Here is a 7,578-nt window from a genome sequence, read left to right as displayed (position 1 = left end):
TTTTTGTGTAATCATCATGTTACAAAAAATAATTGTCCATTCTGTTCCAACAGTTACTGAGAACTACTATGCGTAAAGCATATGGGAATATGTCTCAACTTAACCACGTACAGAACCAACCAAACTTAAAATATATAGTGTATTGTGGGAAAAGATTCTGAAAAGTGCCTGAGACTTAGTGGGCTCTCAATAAATATTTTCTAAATATTGTCAAGTAAAAAATGGAACCTAAGCAGTAAAGGCAAGCATCTTGGGAAGTATTGTGTGGGTTGATATATATTTGTTCTATTATATGGACAATTTAAAGTGAACAAATAAATAAATAACACCATAGCATGCAAACACCTCAGTGTTCTCTCTGCAGCACATTTACCACTGCTGACATGTCATGGGCTAGAAGTGAAATTTCCAGACAGAAACGAAAGCTCCTTTTAATTATTTAAACCTTATAAGCTCTTCTGAAATTGTATTTATTAATATCATTGAAAATCCCATTGTCTAAAGATCTCATAACGCCAGGAAATCTAAATTAATTTAGGATAACTGGATCAAGTGATCAGTAGATTTTTGCCTTTTATAGGAAAAAAAAAATAGGACAAGGAACAGAGAAAAGACTGGGAAGTATGTGTAATCACTTCCTAAGTTTAGGCTTGGAAAATGTGCAGACCCTTTTGATAAATAGTCCAACAGTTCCCCAGTGACTAGCAATACGGCTCAAGTCCTTACTCATGCAGTGGCAATGGCATTTTTTTGTGTGGATTCAATGGACTATTGAGAGAATAGAAGCAAAGCCAGGGCTGGTATTCACAGGGAGGTTCAGATGACACAATCTGAGCAGAATAATCAGTTCCCACACAGCTTTGAATCATTCCAGCATGAAGGGGAGGAGCCCAAACACCTCAGGTGTTCCCTGAATTCTGTTCATCAGATCTGGTATTAGCAAAGGAGTGGTTAGACCAGAAACACTTTGTTCTGTGCCCTGTTACCTGCTTCCGACTGCCTTAACCAATATGATGATCAGGTCTACTGATAATAACTAGGCCTGCTAGTTGGAGAGGAAGAAGTGGAAATATAAGATATGGCTCCTAATATGATTTGGATTTTATGTCCCCTCCCCCCAATTCCTCTGTTGAAATCCTAAAATCCTAACGTGCAAAGATGATGGTATTAGGAGGTGGGGGCTTGGGGAAGAGTTTAAGTCACAAGAGTGGAGCCCTCGGGAATGGGATTAGTGCCTTAGAAAAGAGGGTCCAGAGGGTCCCCAGCCCCTCCCACCATGTGAGGACACAATGAGATGTCTGTGACCTGGAAGGGGGCTCTCACCAAATCTGACCGAGCTGGCACCCTGATCTCAGACGTCTAGCCTCCAGAACTGTGCAAAATAAATTTCATTTTTTTTTTGTTTACCCCATCCTCCTTTTTAACTCTTCCCCCGCTTTTTTTAATACCTCACCCATGAGCAATAAATTTCTGTTGTTTACAAGTTACCCCTGTCTCTGGTATGTTGTTATAAAACCCTGGATGGGGGCGCCTGGGTGGCTCAGTCGGTTAAGTGTCCGACTTCCGCTCAGGTCATGATCTCGCGGTTCGTGAGTTCAAGCCCCCAGTCGGGCTCTGTGCTGATGGCTCAGAGCCTGGAGCCTGTTTCAGATTCTGTGTCTCCCTCTCTCTCTGACCCTCCCCCGTTCATGCTCTGTCTCTCTCTGTCTCAAAAATAAATAAAGGTTAAAAAAAAAAATTAAAACAGAAGGAGAGCATTTTTAAAAATTTTTAAAAAATAAATAAATAAAAGCCTGGATGGATTAAGACAGCCCCTGTACATAAAGGGCTTAATATAAAGTAGCAAAAACAAGACATTACACACACGCGCGCACACACACACACACACACACACACACACACTAACAATGCAGTAAGTGCTGTAATGTGTTGCCAGTGGTGGTTCTAACATTACTGAGCCATCTGGTTGTACGCCAACATGTTAAATATCCGCAATCTTGAATGTTCACACAGTTAAATATCTGTAAACAGAAGAACATGATAGTAATACAGCTCACCCCTCCCAGAGACCAATGGGGAGCACGAAGCCACCTTCACACCCCTCCCCCCCCCCATACAGGTGGGAGGCCAGGTTGGGAGACACGCCCTTAAAGGCTAAGAGGTGGACTGTGAACATGCCCCGCCGTTACAGAACTATTTTGCCAAGATTAAAAAAAGGAGAAGATGGAGGGGGGGAAAAAGTGTGTTACAAAAGATTAAAGCAAGGCAAACATGTAAAATTAAAAGTGCCATTTCCTTCCATCCCATGTCCCCTACCTCACACTGCAGAGATGAGCACTGTCAACATTTTGTTACATATATTTCTAGAATGTTTATAAGCATGTAGGTTGTATATTTCACATACCTATGTGCCTGTAGTAGGATTATACTCTGTGTGTTTCTTTGCAATATGCTTTTGGCCTTCACTGCTACATACTGAACATTTTTCATGTCTTGTATATAGATCTACCTTGTTCTTTTAATGTCTAGCAAAATTTTCCAAAGTGTGGATGTGGGGTAATCTATTTTTAATGACATATCAATTGTTCTAATTTTGTCACTAGTCAATGTCATGGAGAGCATCTTTGTACGTATATTTGTGCCTTTAAATGTGGGTTCTTAGGACAATTTCTTCCAAACATTTTAGAAGGTGGTCCATGAGAAAGTTTACCGACCCCGGGAGGTTTTGAATGCCAGTGAATCTGATTTGTTTTGGAAACTGTTGCATTTATGAAACATATTTAATGACATTTAATTCTTCCCCATAACTCCAATTTTCCGTTGAGACACAGGGAAAATAGCACTTAATGATTATATTTCTATTTTTTTTTTATGTTTGTTTATTTTTGTGTGAGCAGGAGAAGGGCAGAGAGAGAGCGAGACAGAATCCGAAGCTGACTCCAGGCTCTGAGCTGTCAGCACAGAGCCCGACACGGGGCTCGAACTCACAAGCCATGAGATCATGACCTGAGCTGAAGTTCGACACTTAACCGACTGAGCCACCCAGGCACCCCAATGATTATATTTCTAAAGGCTCTCTCTTTATCATATGTAAACTTACACAGTGCTAATAAGTAGACATTTTTAAATGAATGAATGGAAACAAAATAAAAGAAATCGTAGTCTCTTGGCTTCTGCAGCTTTATAACTGAGACTTCTCAATTTTCTGGAAACATCTTCCAGCTTAAGAATCTCAATCATCAAAATTATAAAAACGGCTGTGAAGCCAATGCTTTTTTTTTTTCAATGTAAAAACAGTTTTATGGGGTTTCTTATTATGAAAATACAAAAGACAGAAATGTTTTCCTAAAAAGTCCATCCACTGAAAAGACAATTCCTGGGTCAATTGTATCTATATCAGCGGTTCTCAGCCCAGTGATCTGGCAATGTCTGGAGGCGTTTTTGGTTGTCACAATTGGATGGATGGAGGCAGCTACCGCCATCAGAGGTCAAGGATCCTGCTAAATAGCCTATGGTGTATAGGACAGCCCCTTGTAGCAAATAATTATCTGGTCCCAAACGTCAATAGTACCAAGGTTGGCAAAACCTGAAACACATTACACGTGGGTACAGACGCAATGTTTTACAAAATGAGATTATATGTAGATACTGTGTTGTCACCTCTTTTTTTTACTTGATATGTCAAAATCTCTTCCATACTAAAAATACACTTCTCCGGACTTTTTCTCCGACGGCATTTTAATGAATCGGTTATCCTTCAGTCTTTTAGAAACCTTGTAACATCCTTACACAAGGGGTGTGTAAGTGTCAAGTCCGCGTTGTGCGATCTGCTTAATAATAATACCTGGAAATATGAAGACAACTAAAACATATACCCTTTAGGGGCGCCTGGGTGGCTCAGTCGGTTAAGCGTCCGACTTCAGCTCAGGTCACGATCTCGCGGCCCGTGAGTTCGAGCCCCGCGTCGGGCTCTTTGCTGACGGCTCAGAGCCTGGAGCCTGCTTCTGATTCTGTGTCTCCCTCTCTCTCTGCCCCTCCCCTGTTCATGCTCTGTCTCTCTCTGTCTCAAAAATAAATAAACGTTAAAAAATATATATATACCCTTTAAAGTGATTATTGCTTCCCCTGACTCTATCACTGTAGTGAGAGCTTTAATATTTATTCCTTACCGTGTCTCAAAGACTGTGAATTTTAGCTACCTTATCGATACAGCCAATTCATCTAGCAGCTTCCTGCAAAGTGGTATAAACGGTCATGGCCTTGCATCTTCTTTTTTAGAGTTGTTAAAGTTTCGGATTTCTTTATGCCACGGCCTTCCCACCCTGTTTTTGTTTTTGTTTTTGTTTTTTTGTTTTTGTTTTTTACTGCAGCCTACAACAAGAAGTAGGTGTTACAGTGAGACCAAGTGCACTGCTGTGTATATATGTATGTATGCATAACGGAAACAAGTTTCTTAAAATAATGCTTACTTTACTATATACATGCATTCTAATTTAGTTTTTCTTCGATTTCCTCTTTTAAATTTTCATTAGAACTCCGGGGCACCTGGGTGAAGCATCTGACTTCAGCTCAGGTCATGATCTAGCAGTTTGTGGGTTTGAGCCCCACATCGGGCTCTGTGCTGACAGCTCAGAGCCTGGAGCTGCTTTGGATTCTGTGTCTCCCTCGCCCTCTCTATCCCTCCCTCACTCTCTCTCGCTCCCTCTCAAAAAAAAAAAAAAAAAAAAAACATTTAAAAAATTTTTTAAAAATAAATAAATGTTGAGTATAACCCCAAATTCATTTCATGGCCCACCAATGGCTGTGACTTCGAATTTGAAAACCATTATGGCCTTGGTTTTACTCTGATTAATCATTGTATTTATAGTATAGGCTGACCCTTTTACTCCAATACATTTGCTGAGAAGATGGAATCATTGAAGAACAATGTAATTTTTCATTAAGCGAGCTAACCTGCAATTTATGTTCCCACACACTTTTGAGGGTGAAAGGGGTTCCTCTTAATAATTATTCCAGTCATCAAGGATAAACCCAAAGTGTCCCAGACAAAATAGCAGGTGTGGTCACTCCATCAATAACTGACAGAAGAGAAAAGTTATTTTCGTATTTTTCCCTATTTTCTCCTACAACACATTCCTCTGTCATGTCCATGAAAATCTAGGATCTCTGATATTTGGTGCATGAGTCTTTTAGTTTGGTAGAATATGCTAGAATCAGGAGCTGTGGATTCTCCTCTCAACTTCAAAACTAAATGATTGGCTTTGAACAAATCTTTACATCTCCCCGGCCTTAATTATTTCATATATAAAATAAGAGTTTAATGATCTGTATGATTCCTTTCAACTCTAAAATTAAATGACTTTGGGGCACCTAGCTGGCTCAGTCAGAAGAGCATGTGAGTCTTGATCTCAAGGTCGTGAGTTCAAGCCCCATGTTGATGAAGAGGTTACTAGAAAATAAATAAATAAACTTTAAAATAAAAAACTAAAAAAAAAAATTTAAGTGACTTTATACCATAGGAAACGATACGAAAAAAGCTTGCAATATATGTGAGGTAACTAAGTCACATAATATCCCAGCTTTCCCCCAAAACATTATCTCTTAGAACATTTCAACACAAGAACATTTCAATATAAGAACATTTCAATACCATACACTTGTATTGAATAAGAATAAGAATACTTGGTGCTGGGCTCAAAGAATTAACAGCCAAATATGTAAGCGGATTGGAAGCCGAAAGTGTCCCCTTCCTTTGTCCACCCAGGCACGATCCCCCCAAAAAAGACAAGATGATTAGGTTAGAGTAAGTTTCTCAGATGAAACCGAAAAACAGGTAAGAAGAAAGAGTCTGGGGTTGAAGAAAACTATGACAAAAGGCTAAACGAGAGGCTGACAATGTTGTTGACATCACGATTTTGTTAAGAGTAGATCCTATTTTTCTTAACTTTATTTTTGAGAGAGAGAGAGAGAGAGTACAAGTGGGGAAGGGGCAGAGAGGGAGACACAGAATCCGAAGCAGGCTCCAGGCTCTGAGCCATCAGCACAGAGCCCGATGCAGGGCTCGAACTCACAAACCATGAGATCATGGCCTGAGCCGAAGTCGGATGCTTAACTGACTGAGCCACCCAGGCGCCCCAGAGTAGACCCGATTTAAATTCATGGTTGCAACCCTGTGTGTCGACTATAATTTCAAAAATAAATTAAAAAAATACACAGTAAAATAAAATCACGGTTGCTGAGTCAGTTAATCCTCATTGTTTTATTCAAATTGAATGAAACACAGCACATATGGTTTTAAGAGGTGCCGACCACAGAGGGCGTTTGTCAAGTTCGTCAGTGCCCAGCATCTCTTGAAACATCCTTTTCGTACGAGAAAAACCCTTCCTCCCCAGCAGGAAGACCGGATTCATTCTCCCAGCGCCCAGAAAATGAGGTCCGGGATTTGACCGGGACTCCGGCCATCTGACACACCGCGGGCCTGGCACTTCAGCTCGGAAGGGAGTGACAGGCACAAGAAGGTGTACAAGGGACGCGTCCCCTCTCGGGGTTGCCAGCATCGTCTCTGCCCGTGTGGCACCCATGTGAGCACCAGCAGGGTGATGGAGGCCTCGCCCTGGAGCAGCCCCTGTTAAAATGTGGGCTTGTGGGGTGCCTGGGTGGTTAAGCCTCGGACTCCTGACTTTGGCTCAGGTCATGATCTCGCGTTTTCGTGAGGTTGAGCCCCACGGCCGGCTCCATGCTGACCCTGTGGAGCCTGCTTGGGATTCTCTCCCTCTCTCTCTCTCTCTCTCTCTCTCTCTCTCTCTGCCCCTCCCCTGCTTCCTCTGTATCTCTCTGTCTCAAAATAAATTAAAAAATAACAAACTTTTAAAAAAATGCGGGCTTGTTCCAGCCCCCCTCTGACTCTCCTGGGGGAGTTGCTGAACATCCTGAGGTTACGCAATGCATTCAAAGCTATTTCGAGGAAACGCTGTTGTACTAAGGACACTGAAAGATACCATAGCTCTGTCTCGTCTAGCAAAGTTTGACTAACGGGCGAAGAGGTTAGTTTTGTCCCAAAGGGCGGAAGTCTGTGATGGGACAGCAAAGACTCTGGACAAGGAAGATGGCTGAGGCGGGAGAGTTTAAAGCTGGCTGTGGAGCAGTAGACACAGAGCAGTGGCCCGCGGAAAGCGCATAGATGACTCTGACACCTAAGCCTGCATTTATGTGTTCATGATTTGGGGGGCACAGGGTAGTCATCATAGAGGTTTCCTTCCATGCGAAGTGATTAGAACTGATTTTAGCAGCAAAGACATGCACGTTTTCACAAGTAAGTTTAAACACTTAACTTCAGGGGCACCTGGCTGGCTCAGCCGGTTGAGTGTCCGACCTCAGCTCAGGTCATGGTCTCACAGCTCGAGGGTTCGAGCCCTGCGTCGGGCTCTGGGCTGACAAACAGCTCAGAGCCTGGAGCCTGCTTGGGATTCTGTGTCTCCCTGTCTCTCTGCCCCTCCCCTGCTCATGCTCTGCCTTTCTCTGTCTCTCAAAAATAAGTACATGTTAAAAAAAAAAAAAATTAAACCCTTAACATCAGTG

This window comes from Panthera uncia, chromosome B4 (genome assembly GCF_023721935.1).
Source record: "Panthera uncia isolate 11264 chromosome B4, Puncia_PCG_1.0, whole genome shotgun sequence".
In the NCBI taxonomy this organism is placed as follows: domain Eukaryota; kingdom Metazoa; phylum Chordata; class Mammalia; order Carnivora; family Felidae; genus Panthera; species Panthera uncia.
The sequence above is the reverse complement of the archived record's forward strand: the minus strand, read 5'-3'. Positions refer to the sequence as shown.